This window comes from Pleurodeles waltl, chromosome 10 (genome assembly GCF_031143425.1).
Source record: "Pleurodeles waltl isolate 20211129_DDA chromosome 10, aPleWal1.hap1.20221129, whole genome shotgun sequence".
Lineage (NCBI taxonomy): Eukaryota > Metazoa > Chordata > Amphibia > Caudata > Salamandridae > Pleurodeles > Pleurodeles waltl.
Genome location: NC_090449.1, coordinates 752,815,674 through 752,834,135, shown reverse-complemented (window position 1 = coordinate 752,834,135; position 18,462 = coordinate 752,815,674).

The following is an 18,462-nucleotide window of genomic DNA, read 5'->3' as shown; positions in this document are numbered from 1 at the left end:
TGTCACGGGGTGAGTGATGCACTCTGGGCACCAGTCCCCCCCCAGAACCAGTGGAGACATGCATCCACTCCGTCTGTCCTTCACAGGATGAAGCACTCTGGGCACCAGTCCCCCTCCAGAACCAGTGGAGACATGCATCCACTCCGTCTGTCCTTCACAGGATGAAGCACTCTGGGCACCAGTCCCCCTCCAGAACCAGTGGAGACATGCATCCACTCCATCTGTCCTTCACAGGATGAAGCACTTTGGGCAACAGTCCCCCTCCAGAACCAGTAGAGACTGTTATCCACTTGAGAGACTGTGGCTTTGCACTCCCCAGGATGGTACAGTGGGCAAACCACCCACTGTAGAGACTTGAGAGACTGTGGCTTTGCACTCCCCAGGACATGGCAGTGGGCAACCCACCCACTGTAGAGACTTGAGAGACTGTGGCTTTGCACTCCCCAGGATATGGCAGTGGGCAACCCACCCACTGTAGAGACTTGAGAGACTGTGGCTTTGCACTCCCCAGGATGGTAAAGTGGGCAACCCACCCAGTGTAGAGACTTGAGAGACTGTGGCTTTGCACTCCCCAGGATGGTACAGTGGGCAACCCACCCACTGTAGAGACTTGAGAGACTGTGGCTTTGCACTCCCCAGGATATGGCAGTGGGCAAACCACCTACTGTAGAGACTTGAGAGACTGTGGCTTTGCACTCCCCAGGATACATCAATGGGCATGGAGCCCCCTCGTCGATCTGGCGTGGTGCACTCATCCGGCTGAGGTGCCCCCCCTTCCCTTCCCCCTGAGGTACCTGTTGTATTTCTATCTGATGCCCCGGCAGTGTTCTCTCCGTTTTGATCAGGTATCTGGTGTGGTCCTCGCCCATGCATTTTGGGCCCAGTGGTCCACGGACAATGAATGGTGCATTACCTGCACTACTAATCGTGATGTATATTTTGTTTAATGTGTATATATATATATCTGTATATATGTGGTTACTGTATTTTGATCTATTACAATGGTTCCACTCATTTCCTTTTGTCTTGGCATTCTTCCGGTGGGCTTGGGAGTTGTTACTGTAATGTTTGGATATGCATTGGTGTGTGTGTTGTAGTGGGTGAGGGTCGGGGTGGGGTTTGGGATGTTGGTTTAGTGTGTCCCTGTCTTTTGCCTACCCCTCCCCTATGTCGTAGGTGCAGTACTCACTGTTGTCTTCGCCGCTGGCGTTGATGATCGTCGTATAGGAGCAGGAAGACTAGTGCAGGAAGAATATGGAGTTCCGGCTCCATGGTGCCCTCCTTCCTCGTGGAGTGTGTAGAGGTGAGCGTTTTCCCTTTGAAATGGCTGTTTCCGCCGTGTTTTTATCCGCGGTGAATCCGCCCCAGAAAAGGTGGTGGATTGGTAGGTTGTGATACTGTGGGCGGTACATTGTCTCCCGCCTGTCTGTTGGCGGTGACCGCCAAGCTGTTTGTCTGTACCGCCGTGGCGGTTGGAGTGTTAAAGTGGCTGTCTTTGTTGGTGGTTTCCGCCACGGTCATAATTCCCATTTTTTTACCACCGGCCTGTTGGCGGTCTTACCGCCGCTTTAACACCGTCCTCCAGGGTTGTAATGACCCCCCTAGTGTGGTTTGGGAACAAGAAAGGCTTATCTCTTTCCATACCTCACTCAGGGCTTTTAGCATGTGGACTAATTAATGCACAATCATTGGCAAAACACACTTCTAAAAATAATCTTTTACTTCCCGCAGAAAAGTTTGATTTATTGTTTATCACAGAAACCTGGGTGACTGCTGAAGCAAACTCTAATTTTGGTGCTGTTTACTCAGAACACTATAAAATTATTTATTTGGGCCATAAAGAGTGCAGTATGGTAGCCATTTTTAAAACTGGATGGCACCTTAAAGCCCTAATTTATACTTTTTTTGCGCCACATTACCATCATTTTTTTACGCCAAAGTGGCGCAAACTTACAAAATACAGTTGTATTTTTTATGTTTGAGCCACGTTTGCTTCAATATATGATGTTAATACATTGTAAAAAAAGTATAAATCAGGGACAAAATGTCCAGGATAAAGCAATTTTGATTAGACTGAGCTATTAGGCTTTGATTTGAGTCCGTCTGCCTTTAGGCCAATTGCTGGAATTGTTTGCTATTGTCCTCCCTGCCCCTCGTCTAATTTTGTGCAAGTCTTGGCCGTTGTCGCATGCCCTTTAATTGAATGGTATTGGTGTTTTTGTGTTAGGTGATTTTATTTTTTGGTCCAAACTACTGACAAACTCTTCTGCTTTGGATGTCCTGAGCTCATTAGATGCTTTGGGTTTGCAGCAATAGGTCTCAGGAACAACTCACAATCACTGACACACTCTGGACCTAATTTGTGCTCCTGGGGGCTTGATTTCTGTAATTAAAAAACACAACCTCTAACTGATGCCTTAATTAGTTTCAGGATTGTGAATCCAGAGATTTCTTCCTTTACGAGGGCTAGGGCAATTAAATTTGGTCTATTGAGGATATGGTCTGAATTATTGTATCAGACTTGTGCAAATGCTTTTTCTTTTCCTCAGTCTGTCATGTAGATGAGTATGATGATAACTATCTGCATTGAGTTACAATTACTCTGGACTTGGTTTATTCACCCCCATTTATAACTACTTTCTTCCTGGTGAAAGATGGGGAGTTGAGAAAAGTGGTAAGTTTGCCCTTTAGACACTGGCCAAGGCTTCCATCTTACCCAGGTGAAGAAATGCCAATTATTCCTTCACATACTGTTTTGCCACTTCGAATTCCCATATTTTCACTGTTTTTCAATGTTCTAAAATTCTACCAAATTATCTTATTGGTACATGCATTTACTCTAGGAACCCTAAAAGTCCAGAGATATTGGGATCAGAAGAAAGGAATTTTGGCAGATTTTCAGGATTTCTTGGTGCTTAGTACACTCAATAGTTGGTTCACTGACCTCGAGCTGGCGGCAGAGGAGTATCAGTGAAAGTGCTCAGAATGAAAGAAATGCACTGTTTAAAGAAGGTCTGTTGAACCCAAAGCATAGGTTGAATAGTTCATGCCTCAAAGTATGTAAGAGGTCTCAAAATAGTTTCCCCCTCAAAATTTGTGGAAAAATTAGCGAGAATAAAAAAATAATTGAATAGCCATAACTCTATACAACTTCAGCCCCTTTGCAATCCTTATCTCCATTTCCACACATGAGAAGAACAAGTATTCCAATCCTTCAAAAAATTTCCCATAGACAATCTAGTTCTTGAACTTATCTATCATTCTGTCAACTCCATGAGCAACGGCAACACACTTTTTTAACACTACATCAACATCTGTGCCCCAATCAAAACATGCCCTAGCACAAGTGATCCATCCGTGGGCAGGATAGAAAATAGAATTAAAACAGAACTCCAGATGATTTCATACTATTGAAGTCCAGCCCTTAATTTGTGCTTGTTGTTTCCGGTGCTTTTGGAGGCCCGGCCCTTATTCTTCTTCCTCAAGCATTTGCTGAGAGCAAAAGCCTCATATGGGAAAGACGGAGGAAGAGAAAAAGGAAAAAGCGTCACAAAGGTAGAAAGCAGAAAGCTGCAAGAGTGAGCTGAAGGGGCAGGGAGTGGTTTTAAATGGATTGAAGAGGCCCGAGATGGCTTCAGGATTACGCTGCCTCAGTATTCCATGTATGCACATTTAAATACAGCAGCCGCATGTTTAAGAGGAGGGCTCTGGGCACCGGCACGTTTTTATCTACAAATTAAGCACTGTTGAAGTCCCACTCTTAAACAAACCTACACTAGATCCTGATGACCTCACGAACAAAAAGCTCAACCCTCCCCTCAGAAACATTCTGCATGTCTACCAGTCTGACTTCAGATCAACCTGCAGCAGGGGACCACTACTTTACACATAATAGACAATGCCTTTCTGACCACGGATGTACATAACCACTACCTCTAGGCATTGCTAGACCTCTCAGTTGCCTTTGACACAATTGACCATCTGACCCTCATATGCACCACAGAATCTCAATTAGAATTTCACTGGTTCTCCTTCTACTTTTACAGTTGTCACTAGTTTGTTCACTTTGGCATCCTCAGGTCAAAAAGATCTGTATCACCTGGGGAGTACCCCAGGATTCCATACACAGCGCCACAACATTAGTTTTATATATGCTCCCAAAAATCCATAAAGATTGATTTATACTACCTGGAAGATCTATAATATCAGGGTTAAACCACAGTATAAAACCTTTAGCAAAGTAAGAAGACATCTATTTGAAACTGTCTGTAAAACCATCTTACACGAGAGACACAATGGACATAATTAATCAAATTTAAGATCTAGAATGGGAAACCCAGGAGTATTTACCTGGTTACCATGGAAGTGGTGAATCTTTACACTAACATTCCTCATGATACAGCCTTGGAAGTGATAATGAAAGGTATCTTAAATCAAGACCACAGCTGCATCCAGTTACAGTGAAATTATACTGAAATTTGTGAAAGTATATCTGTCAAAACAAATTTAAATTTAATCAAGAATTTTATTTTCAAATCAATGCAATATCAATGGGGTGTACCTTTGTCTTGGAGCTAGCTCTGGTATTCAAAGCCTGATATGAAGACAGGCGGATATATACCATCAATTTATTCAAAGGCGACATCTTTAATGATGTGTTTATGATAACCTAAATTTAAGAAGACAATGGTGGGCCTGCTGTGCTTTTCAGTCCAGGCAGCCATTTTATGCAATTCTCTTCCATTTGAGCTGCGTGTCACAGGTGATCTATTTAATCTACAACTTGATTTTTTGCAGATGGTTATTTAGTTGCTGTAGTGATCCTCAGCACCAGGGCAGTGTACTCCATAAGTGGAATTAATCATAATACTAATATGGAAAGGCACTAATAATAATCTAATTGCCTTTCCTGAGTGCTTAAACTCAAGGCAGCAGACATTAAGGCCCATATATATACTTTTTTAGCGCTGCATTTGCGTCATTTTTTGATACAATGGTATTTTGTAAGTTTGCGCTTATTTTGCGTCAAAAAATGACGCAAATGCGGCGCTAAAAAAGTATAAATATGGGCCTAACTTCTCAATTAACTTTAGCACATTGGAAAATACCTTACATAATGATTAAGATGGGACAATCTACACCACACTACAGGGAGTGCAGAATTATTAGGCAAATGAGTATTTTGACCACATCATCCTCCTTATGCATGTTGTCTTACTCCAAGCTGTATAGGCTCGAAAGCCTACTACCAATTAAGCATATTAGGTGATGTGCATCTCTGTAATGAGAAGGGGTGTGGTCTAATGACATCAACACCCTATATCAGGTGTGCATAATTATTAGGCAACTTCCTTTCCTTTGGCAAAATGGGTCAAAAGAAGGACTTGACAGGCTCAGAAAAGTCAAAAATAGTGAGAGATCTTGCAGAGGGATGCAGCACTCTTAAAATTGCAAAGCTTCTGAAGCGTGATCATCGAACAATCAAGCGTTTCATTCAAAATAGTCAACAGGGTCGCAAGAAGCGTGTGGAAAAACCAAGGCGCAAAATAACTGCCCATGAACTGAGAAAAGTCAAGCGTGCAGCTGCCACGATGCCACTTGCCACCAGTTTGGCCATATTTCAGAGCTGCAACATCACTGGAGTGCCCAAAAGCACAAGGTGTGCAATACTCAGAGACATGGCCAAGGTAAGAAAGGCTGAAAGACGACCACCACTGAACAAGACACACAAGCTGAAACGTCAAGACTGGGCCAAGAAATATCTCAAGACTGATTTTTCTAAGGTTTTATGGACTGATGAAATGAGAGTGAGTCTTGATGGGCCAGATGGATGGGCCCGTGGCTGGATTGGTAAAGGGCAGAGAGCTCCAGTCCGACTCAGACGCCAGCAAGGTGGAGGTGGAGTACTGGTTTGGGCTGGTATCATCAAAGATGAGCTTGTGGGGCCTTTTCGGGTTGAGGATGGAGTCAAGCTCAACTCCCAGTCCTACTGCCAGATCCTGGAAGACACCTTCTTCAAGCAGTGGCACAGGAAGAAGTCTGCATCCTTCAAGAAAAACATGATTTTCATGCAGGACAATGCTCCATCACACGCGTCCAAGTACTCCACAGCGTGGCTGGCAAGAAAGGGTATAAAAGAAGGAAATCTAATGACATGGCCTCCTTGTTCACCTGATCTGAACCCCATTGAGAACCTGTGGTCCATCATCAAATGTGAGATTTACAAGGAGGGAAAACAGTACACCTCTCTGAACAGTGTCTGGGAGGCTGTGGTTGCTGCTGCACGCAATGTTGATGGTGAACAGATCAAAACACTGACAGAATCCATGGATGGCAGGCTTTTGAGTGTCCTTGCAAAGAAAGGTGGCTATATTGGTCACTGATTTGTTTTTGTTTTGTTTTTGAATGTCAGAAATGTATATTTGTGAATGTTGAGATGTTATATTGGTTTCACTGGTAATAATAAATAATTGAAATGGGTATATATTTTTTTTGTTAAGTTGCCTAATAATTATGCACAGTAATAGTCACCTGCACACACAGATATCCCCCTAACATAGCTAAAACTAAAAACAAACTAAAAACTACTTCCAAAAATATTCAGCTTTGATATTAATGAGTTTTTTGGGTTCAATGAGAACATGGTTGTTGTTCAATAATAAAATTAATCCTCAAAAATTCAACTTGCCTAATAATTCTGCACTCCCTGTATACATCAAACAGATAAATAAAAATTCCCTACTGCATTACTAAAAGTCAATTTAATTTATAGTACTTTCCTACGGATCAGATGAATTTATAACAAGGGGGATTATTTCATCAACTCAAGATAATGCAGAAAATGCTCCAGTGGATCTACTCAAGGAAGTTGTGGCGATGATCCCCTAAAAGGGCATGGATCCCCCAACAGAATTCATCCAAGGATTAAATAGTCAGTGTCACAACTTTAATTTCACATTCTTATCTCACTAAAGATTGTCATACACTGAATAATTTGGACCAAGGTTTGAAGACCAATCTTTACATAACAAAATGAAAACCTGAAGATAATTTGGTAAACTCAAAACCTGAATGAATACGTCAGTTGTTACCTTGAGATTAATGTTTGGATCACCACCTGCAAAGGGCCACCACAAATGTGGAAATTGCTCTGTCTGTGTGGGAAAAGACCCTCTCTTCAGGGTCACCCTAAACTTTTTGCCTTCGTCCTCCTACTTTTAGTGAATTTTTGCATTTGTTGACCTTAGGACTCTGTACACTTTACCACTGATAACCAATGCTAAAGTGCCTTTTCTCTCTGCCGAAACCATGGTCTAATTGGTTTATATGCCATATTTAATTTACTTGTAAGTCCATTGTAGAGTGGCATAGCTTATACCCAAGGCCTGTAAATCAAATACTAGCAGTGGGCCTGCAGAACGTAAAGTACCACCCACCTAAGTAGCCCTCTAATACATGTCCCAGGCCTGCCGTTGCAGCATCAATGCAGTATCACACTGCCATGTTGACGTGGCATGTACACCCCCTTGTCAAGCGTTAAACTCCCCTTTTAATACACATGTCACCCCTAAGGTAGGCCCTAGGTAGCCTATAGGACAGGTTGCTGGGTAACTAAAAGGTAGAACATATACTTTTAGGTTTCACATATCATGGTAGTGAAAAACATACACATTTGTTTCTCACTTCCGTGTGGCCTATCCCATCCGTATGATAACAATAGGGATTCCTTATTACATTAAATAAGCTATAATTCCTAAATCAGACAAGGTAGGTATATCATGGCTGGTACTTGTGGAACTGTAATGATAAAGTCAAATTTATCATTACAATTCTGAAGATGCCACTTTTAAAACGTTGGCATTTTCCTGCCCTTTGTGCCCGCAACCTGTCTTGGTCACATGAGTTAGTGTATGTGAGGGACTTTGTGAATTCCGCCCAAACATTTACACAATAGTGGGATTAGGTGTACCTCAATGGGCCATTAACTGGCTGGATGGGGGAGGGCAGAGCTGAGCACAGCCTCACTTGCACCTGAATAGGCTGAGCCCTGTCTCCTCACAATAGACCTAACAACCCTGTATTGTCTTAGTAGCCAGCTTGGAGCCAGCGCAGGGGAGGCAGGAAAATCCCATAACTTCAAAGAACCTTTCCGGAATCATATCCCACTTCTAGGAACAAGGCACCAGGGTATAAAAATAGGGCTCTCAGACCCACTCTTCAGTTCACTATTGGAGCCTGGAGAAGGACTCTCTGTGACCTGCTGCGGACTCTGCCAGACTGCTGCTGTACCTGAAAGGACTACTTTGCTGCCTGGAGCCTGCCTTGAATGCTCAGAAGCTACCCCTGCTGTTGCGCCCTGCATCTACCTTTGCACCACAGACTAACAGAAGTGACTCTAAGGGCTAGTTTTCTGGCCTCCTGTTCAGAGCCACAGGGACAGAATAGGCTCCCATCACACCTGGACCCAGCCTCAGTGAGTCCTGAACCTCCAACAGGCCTGCAAGCACTCCTGGGCCCTTGGTTGTGGTTTCGAAGTTGACCAGATGTCCGTGGTTGCCGCCTTTATCATTTAGGTGCTATTTTGAACCGTAAATGTTAAAAATATATATCTATGGTTCTACAGATTTGAGTTTTGTCATAATGCTATCAAATAATTTATTACAATGTACTTTATTTTTCTAAATTGTTTTGGGATTTTTCTTGTGTTGTGTTTTCACTTTATTACTGTTGGTGTGATGCATACAACTTTACACATTGCCTCTAAGTTAAGCCTGACTGTGTTTTGTGCCTAGCTACCCTGGATTCAGCAGAAGTTCATTTTGAGAGTTTTTGTGGTTCACCCTGCAAGGGACGGTGGCTATTGCTTGGCCACTGCTCACACCCCAGTCAACTAACAGCCCAATTTCTCACAGTCTGTTATATCACCATTGAATATACATAATTAAATTACAATACATGAATTAAACACAGTGAATTTTCTGTAATGCAAGCAATGATATATACACAACCCTTGGTCCTTCCAATAAGGCTAGCATTGGAAAAACATTGCAAGCAATTAGAAAAAGAATAATTCAATACAAATCTCACATTAGAAGCAGAATGATGACACCACCAATGGTGCAGCATTTTATAGAACACCATCATGCTGAAAATCAAATAACAGTGTTTTGAAACATGTGGAAAACTACAAAGGAGAGAATTGGTTATTGTTACATCATTTTCAAGCCATGGTGATTTTAAGGCTGACAACTATTGATCTTGATGTGAACTAATTTTCAGAGGTCAACAACATTATCTATAAAAAAACAGGAGATTAATCAAAATACTGAATCCAGCAGTTGCAATTAGTCACCATGGAGTATTCAAGAGTACAAATACCATTAGTTCTCACAATCTGAAGAAAAGTAGAGCCCTAGATATTTGGTTACCTGCATTTAGTCATACATTAATATTCATAAGCACCTAAACAAATAATAATAAGGATTGCACAACATCTTCTAGAATTCATGGTTCCTCTGTAAAATATTGAATGTGAATTTCTTTCAACAAATGAATGAATTTTCTTGAACATGGTAGAGCACAAACACATTTATGATGACTCAAGACACAAAACAGACATTTGTAGCCTAAAATAACCATATAAGCAATGAGAAGTATCAATACCAAAGTTGATAAAGACCCACATTACAAATCTCATCATACTCAGCTGACCTATAAAGTTTGCAGAGAAATACAGGCAAACAATCCCCATTTTTCACCCTATTAGAAAAAATAAATTGATAAAATAGGAAGCTCATGCTTTATAAATCAGAATAATGAAAAACTTTCAACCAAAATGGGAAAACTAGATTTACAAAAAACTGATTAACATGAATCCCTCAATGTGATGATGTAATTGAAGTTGCACGGTAGAAGACAGACACTACCAAAATGTAGTCCAGAGTCAGTGTGGGGAAGGAGAGATATGAATGTAGACTGTCTTGAGAGGCAAATAGGAGAGCGTAAATCACAGGAAGATGAGGCCCAGAGGATGTTTGGTGTGGGGCATATGCATTTTGCCACTCACTGATAGCAGCATGAAGAATCATTAATATACTGATGATCTACACCTCTCCTTCAAAGACTACACTGCTTCAGACATGCACTATCTTAAACAGTGCTTGCACACCTCCCAGACCTGTGTGTTCAGCACTTATCCAAACCTTTGCCCAAAAATGACAGAATTCATGGTATTTACTAAGAACAAAGAGGAAACACTACAGAGTTTGCATGAAAACACTGTCACTTGGATTCACCAAAGACACAATCTCACCCTCAAGGAGCACATTACCAAATGAAAGACAGAAAGTGACTGCAGAATTGCTATTCAACTCCTAGTACTCTTCACATTCCAAATGTGGTAAGGCCCTTCTCTATGATGTTTCAGACTCCAAACTGTCAATTGATTGTTGCCTAGCAGATAAGTCACAGCATGGGCTATGTGGCAAACGTAGGGATATGATCGACCTTTGGATTTACTTAAACGTATATCAAGTGGGCTCAGGTCAACAGGATCTCAGAGTACCATACTTGTAAGTGTCCCCCATTTCTTTTTTAATTGTTTGCACTTACACATTGCAAATATAAGTGACAGAGTAAATGAGTCACTGTAGGGTTCATAAAGCATAACGGCATTAACACTAATGTGACAAACACTACCTACACATCACCCAAGCCTGGATGTCCAATATTTACCTGAAACCCAAACCAACCAAGACACAATTCCTGTTATTTGCCAAGAAAAAGACAATAAACAATACAAAGCTAATAATATGAACTTTGATAGCTTTGAAGCCAAACATTTACTGAAAACTAAGGCCCTCAAACTCTTACCGCCACCTGACTGCCAGTGGGGCCAGAACACTGCTGGCCCTGTTATGAGTTCACCGCAGGGCCAGTGGGCAAAAGCAGCATTTCCACCTGTGAGCCCTGCGGTGAACAAGGCCTTAATATTGAATCCGGCTCATAATCAATCCGGCAACAATGTGGCAGTGCGGCAGGTGCAGTAGCACCCATCGCACTTTCTACTGCCCGTAATCCGGGCAGTGGAAAGCGCATCAAGGCTGGGCAGGGGGGCCCCCGCACTGCCCATGCCAAGTACATGGGCAGTGCAGAGGCCCCCATGGGGCCCAGGTCACCCTTTTTCTGCCAGCCTTTGCACGGCGGAGCTACCACCATGCAAATCCCCAGGGCAGTGCTGCCCTGGCATATTGAGACTGCCAAGAACTCCAAGCTGGCGGCAACCTTGCAGTGTCGGCGGTCCAACTGTGGCGACTCCACCACTGTCGTAATGTGGAGGCCGGACCGCTGCTTAGGTAGCTGTCCAACCTCCACTGCAGCCCTGGCGGTCTGTCGTAATGAGGCCCTAAGTCAATTGGATTCACCCTGGGCACAGCCCCAAGGACAACCTCATACCAGCTCTCTTGTTTAAAGAAAGCAAACCATTTCCTCTAGAAAGTGACTTCAGAACTGCTTTGCAAGCCTTCATGTGTTGATTGTAGTAATACAGTATGCTAATGCCTCTCAGACTTCACACTTTATTCATTTAGGACAGCTTACAGGTCGCACCATGCCTCATCCAGGGCATAAGGAAATACTATCACATCACCCAAATCCTGATGGAACTCCATTGGTTTCCCTCGTTAGCCCACACCATCTTCAATGCCATCTACATCATTTACAAAGCCATCAAGCCCAGCACCATGAGTCTCTTGCAGACAAGCTCACCGTCTCCTGAGGTTCTAGAAATGCCAGTAGCTAGGACATCATCAAACTGCAGACTAAGAAGTATAAAAAAAAAAAAGTCAGCAGTCCTTTTTGCGTCTATGCATCCAGGAGCTTGAACGGCATCCCTGTATCTATCAGGACCGGCTGAAGGCTTCTCCAATTTAGAAAAGAGTTGAAAACTCACCTCTTTAAAGAACACCACATGTGTTAACCATCCACAACCTAGCAACCTCTCCTATCATTAATTTGCTTTATGCTTGTATTTGGCTCTGTGCAGTGCTCTGCTGTCTTTTGGCTAGGTTTGCACTATATATGTGTAAATATACAAATTTCTTTTATAGAAGTGGAGGTACATCATCATGATATGGAAGAAACACAACTAAAGGTGCTAGTAAATACACATTTCTCCTACTTGGCATATAATCTAGATTGCCTTGGCCAAAATGTGACTTTTTGTAAATGTAGTCAATATGCTTTCAAAGATGGAGAAATTAGTTACTAGTAAATACAAATTTCTCCTTCTTGGCATATAATCTAGACTGCCTTGGCTAAAAGGTGACTTTGTGTAAATATTGTCAATATACTTTCAAAGACGGAGAAATTAGTTTTTTCAAGATATTTGACAAATAACAAATATATTAAAGTGAGGTATGTGAAACCAGCCAGTATGGAAGATGGGTGGGTTCTGTCAGGATTTTGCTAATGGAGGCACCAAAAGAGGCTGTTAGCTGATATCCACTGAAGCTGCCTCTGAGCTGCATATCATAATGGGGTCCTTGGGGTGGCCTCCTGAAAGGAGATGCATCTTCAGCATTATTCAGGCGACTGGCTCAAGCAAGGAGTAGCTGGACTGGGGATGGTTACTATGTAGGCAAGGGAGGAGTTTCAGGGACAGTTGGCCACTTCATGACATTCCAGGGAATGCAGCTGGCCACGTCGCATGGTGGGCGACAATAGGGGGGACAGCATCCTAGCGTTGCTCCCCTGCTAGGGCTGCAGATGGATGGAAGGGGCCTCCGTAGGTAGAGAGGGTGGGCCACCCCTCGGTTTATGGTCCCTAGGCGTCAGGAGGGAGGAGTGAGGCCAAGAGGTCTCATAAGGGGTGACCTCTCAGGGCTAGGCCTCTTTGGCAACCAGCGGTGGACTCCCACCCACCCAACAACTTTAAACTAGGTTCAGACGCATACAGGGAAGAAGGGGTAGGTGTGTATAGTTTGTAAACAGATATGTATAACATGACTTTCTTTATAGAAGAATCAAGGATCGTCGCAAGGCTGAGTTACAGGGTGATCCTAAAGCTTTAAAATGAATAAAAGGCCTCCAGACAGTGATTTTTGGAGCCAAAAGCAATTCCTCAGGTCACTGGGAGTCTCTACGGCGGGGCCTGGGAGGAGCGACGGCGCTCCTTAATCCCTCAAGGGACAGTTGGAATCCTGAGCAACTGTGGAGACTGGCCGGGGTCTCGCTCTGACTTGTCAGGAGCATGACACATAAGTAAAGGAGGAAAGTGGTAACAATAGAGGAACAAGCTCTAAAGAATCTAAGCGTGTTGGTGCTGAGAACACCAAACGGGACAGCTCTAGCTTTCTCAGGATGGGTTTCGGCCATTTAGGGAACTCATCTCCGACACCTGGATCCCCTGTAAGCTAACCCAACCTGTGTAATCAATAAACTTGCAACATATGGTACCCACAAATGGTGTCTCTGGCATTTATTATGTTGCATGCATTATATTGTTGTAAATCTCTAGATCCACACACCCTAAAGGGCTAAGGGTAGCAACGCTAAGCTGGACGCACTGTGCTCCTGTAGTGAGACAGGGTATGTAAATAGTTCATTTAAAAAAGTGTTTTTTCTCAAATGTCTTGATAACAGGACTGTATATAAAACCTCGCTAGCAAGCAAATACATGGCTGAAAACAGTGCTGCTTTCAGGGAGGCGCTGCAGATTTTGTGTGCAGCCGGACATGATGATTTTATTAGGCCCAGCATGCTCAGCGAGGCATGGGTTGGCTTCGAGAGGCCAGGTCAGGACACTGTGAGTGGTGTGGCAGCAGCTGTACTGGCATTGTCGCCTCTCTTGCATAACAAAAGGTCTTGTAAATCCAGAGGTGGGTGGGCCTCTGGCACAGTTGATGGGAAGGATGTATTAGCCAGCAGCGAAAGGCCTAACAGGAGTATGCATACCCCGAGGGAAATTCCTGTCAGAACGCCAGTGGAAGGCTGGGTGCGATCCATGCAGGCTAGGAGTGCAGAACTCTGAAAGGGCACACCCTGGGGCTCAAGTCAGCATTCCCCAGAGTCTGGATCAGCCCCACTGTGAGTGGAGAAAATTAAGTCTCCGAATGCCCAATCAATTAAAGGCTGAGGAAAAGATAAAAGTCAGAGTAGCTCCATTATGGCAGGGAAGTTATAAACCCCCCCAAAGAAGCAGGTGGTAAACAAGCAGTCACCTTAAAAGGGGACACGTAAAATTTTTGGAGTCACTTACCGTGACCATTGAAGCCACAGTAGCACTACAAGGGAAAAGAAAAAATGCACCCTTTGTTTTAGGAGGAGAGAATGTTTTGGACATGGCAAAAAAGGATGGCAGTCAGTGTAAAGGCCAGAACAGGTATGCAGCTCAGCAGACAGTAACACAATTTTTTTAAAAGGTGTAAGTGATTTTTCACACAAAGGGAGCCAGCACACATACACATACAATACAAAGGACACAGTTCAGGAAAAATGGGTTTGGATGCCAGACAAAGTAAATGTGAAAGAGTCAGGTAGGGGTATAAAAGAGGTAGGGAACAGGAGCAAAGCATTCCCTGCGTTTGACAACCTGGGGGACAAGAGTGGGAGCAACTTGTTAGACCAGACCAGACCAGATAAAGTTACCAGGAAACAGCTTGGTTACAAACAACCTGTGGGTGCTGGGCTATAGGAAGGGATAGGTCTGACACAACTTTCCTGACATCAAGGGAGCAAGAAGAGGAGCCATGTCAAGCACAAGAGTCTGAGATTGTATGGTCAACTTTTGATGTTTTTGTGGGGGATAGTGAATGTACCTGAGTGGGTGGGGATTGGGCACCTGAGGATATGATATGTGTCAATTGGACTATAATATGGAAGAATAAGAACTTGAGGAGGGGGAGATATGTGCATGGCAAGACAAGGAGGGAGGGATGGCAATGTGTGAGGGGGAAGCAGCTAATATGTAAAAAATGACATATTTTGCAGGTATCAAGAGTTCAAACACAGGGCACGGGGGCAGACCACAACAGGGAAGGAGACACAAGAAACAAAGAGCATTGATTAAAGGTGTTTACAAACAGGTGAGCAGGATTGGTGGCACTGTTGGGGAAATGGGACAAAGACAGCAAAAACCAATAGGGTAGAGAGAGGGTCTCGGCCCATAGCAGTAGCTAAAGGGGTTGGCATGGGCGATGAATTGGCAAAAAAAGGAAGTGACAAAGGGGACACAAATGATGGTAAGAATGAAGGCAGTAACAAAGACAAAGAGAATAAAGATGATGAAAAACATTGACAAACATGTTAAGAAAGTGGGCATATCCATACCATTAGGGGCACGCTTGGCTGCGAAGACAAAAGAAAAGATCTGGAAAGGTCAACATGTGGATGTATACAAAATACTACATAGGGGGGTACAGTCAAAAGAAGGGTTCAGAGAAAAGGCATGGGAGTTGACTCAATGATATGAGTTTCCAATAACATAGATACATCAGCTTTCCTAATATATGCAAGTACATACTGTGAAAAAGTCCCCGAGCGGTCTTTGTCTATCTTTAAATATATAGGTACCATAAGAAAAGCACAGATACATTTTGGGGGAATGGCTTGGCTTCACTATGACAAAGAATTCAGAGAAAGGCTGGGTTTGAAACCAGAAACTCCTAAGGGAAAGTTAATAACAAACTCTGGTTCCAATGGATGCACCCAGTGAGACCCCCACCTGTGCATACAGCCAGGTGTTTGGCAGTTTAATACCGGTCCTTTCAAGGGAGTACCATCCTGGCAGGGTTAGGGGTGGCGGAGCGTAGTGGGATCTTAGGTGCGAGGCCAAGGGTTCAACTCTGGAGCATGCTGGAATTTTACCAGGAGTTTTTGCTGTGAAACCCATGCGAACGCAAGCATGAATGTTCCAAATGTAGAGGTAAACACCCCGTTTTGCAGTGCTTTGGGTAGCAAAAGGCCCAAATGAGGACAACACCAATCTGGTAACAAAAGCTTTTACTCCAATTAAGGTGGGCAACCTGGTGCATGGGTTATCTTTTTATCCTGATAGAGAGGTTGCTTGTTTGCTAGTATGGGGCTTCAAAGAAGGTTTTTAACTAAGTTACCAAGGATTCAGAGCTAGAAAGTTTGCAGATAGTTGAATGTCTGGTAAGAAATTGCCACAGATTGTGACTGAGAAATTGTACAAAGAAAGGGCTGAAAACAGACTGGCAGGTTCTTTTGATTACTGGACGATACAGGACTTAATGATCTTCCCCTTGGGTTTGGCCCCGAAGAAAACAGCAGGTGAACGATACATCACCTGCCATGGCCTGAGGGTACTTCAGTAAATGATTTAATTGTCAAGGAAGATACAGTGTTGCAGTTTGCGTCAGTAGACAGGACAATATCCCTGATCAGAAATTGTGGTGTAGGCTCTGAGTTAGCTGTGTGTGACATAAAACTGCCTTTCGTTTTCTGCCAGTACACCCCCAGGATTTCTCTCTGCTAGGGATACAATTTGAAGCGTAGATTTATGCAGATAAAGCCTTACTGATGGGTTGTGCCATATCTTGCAAGCTTTTTGACTCCTTTAGCACCTTTTTGCAACAGTATTTCACACTTGCAACAGGCCGTCAGTTGATAACACATTATCTGGATGATTTTATGCTCCTGAGTAGGGGGAGCAAAGGTGGTTGCGAGTGTGAACTACAGCAATTTTAAGCAATGGCAGGAGAGTTAGAAGTCCCCTTTGGCTCCTGAAAAACCAGAAGGCCCCAGCACAACCCTGGTATTTTTAGGGACTGAATTGGGCACCAGAAAGATGGAAGCCAAGTTACCATAAAGATTTAAGAAATAGTACTGTTACTGGATGAGTCTATAGACACACAAAGATGTCCTTAAGCCAAGTTCAATGTTTGTTAGGCCATCTACATTTTGCATGTAAAGTGGTCAGAGAACGTAGGTCATCTCCTAGAGGTCTAGGCTTTAATACAGCAGGAGTTACAAACCCACATCACCGGATCAGGACTACAGTCACAGTAAGAGTGGATTTAGAACTGTGGTCAATGTTTCTAAGGAACTTTAATGGTGTGACTATGTGGTCTTTACATCTGGACTTCAATTTGCTTGTGCAAATGTATTCTGATGCTATTAGCCCTTTCCCTGTGGGGCAAAGAATTAGCAAACAGGAAAAATGACCTTTAACATGGATAACCAGACTGTAGTAGCGTAAGTAAATGGGCAAAAGGCAAAAGACAGGAAGTTGTTGCAGTGCTTCATGCTGGGCTGTCTCATGTATAACATTGTGTTTAGGGCAAACATGTGCCAGGTGTGAATAATGACATCGCAGATGCATTGTCTCATTCACAGTGCCAGAGATTCTGTGGTATGGTGCACACAGTGGATGCACTGAAGACACCGGTACCAGCAGAGATCTGGGAGCTGGGAGACTGAGGATCTAAAATCTGGTAGAGAAGTCAATTGTACAGAAGACCAGGTCAGCATATAGATAAGCTCGGGAGGAAATTCTGGATATTGGTGCGATCAAGAGAGGTACAGACACAAGGAGCTTGGAAGAACAAAGGGAGGATATTATCTGTTTTATTGTTTGCAATATTGAGAAGGGCAGAGTGGGTACGGTGCCAGGGATCGCCTTTTATGGCAAATCCTTTTGGAGATATGAACCCAGTGCAGGCGGAATGAGGAGGAGAACTTTACACCGTTGGTCTAAAGAGCAAAAGAAGCAGTGCTAGAAAAAGGTAACTCATTACCATACCGCTGTTAATAAGGTTAGTTCATAAATTGAGTGATTTGGTACAGCAAGTTTGAGTTCTTGTTATTTATTGGCTAAGTTATGGTTGTTCTTTGGGGGTTTTAGAATCTCAGAGATCCTAGGGGTAAATAAGGCAGCAGTAATGGAAGCATCAGATATGAAAAAACAAGAAAATACTTTGTTGTTGACATTGCATAAGTCCAATATGGATCAGAAAGGAAAGGGATCACAGATTGTGATGAAAACCATAGGGAAGGAATTGTGCCCAGTAGCCGCTTTGGACAGCTTTTTGTTTGCAGAAGGTGCTTCAGCGGGAAGAATATTTTGACAGAGGGATGGCACACATTTGAAAGCAAAGTTCTTGAAGTAATGAGAAAGATTCTGACATTGCAAAGAAAAATAGCTGTACAATTTGGCACACACTCTTTTAGAATAGGTGCAGCATCACAAGCAAATAAGTTGGGTTTTTCTCTAAGACAGATTATGCAACTGGGATGTAAGTCCTTGGATTGCTGCCCACGATACATTAGGTTGATGGAAAATTCATAATAAATCGCATTGGCATGATGCTGTCTCTTGTTTTCGGTTGTGTTACAGGCCCCAACATGCCACACTTCTCCATCTGGATCGTGAGGTATTCAGTTGTGAAGTGCGCACGAAGCAGGCAGAAAATCGTCCATTCAAAAGAACTTGTTTTTTGTTTT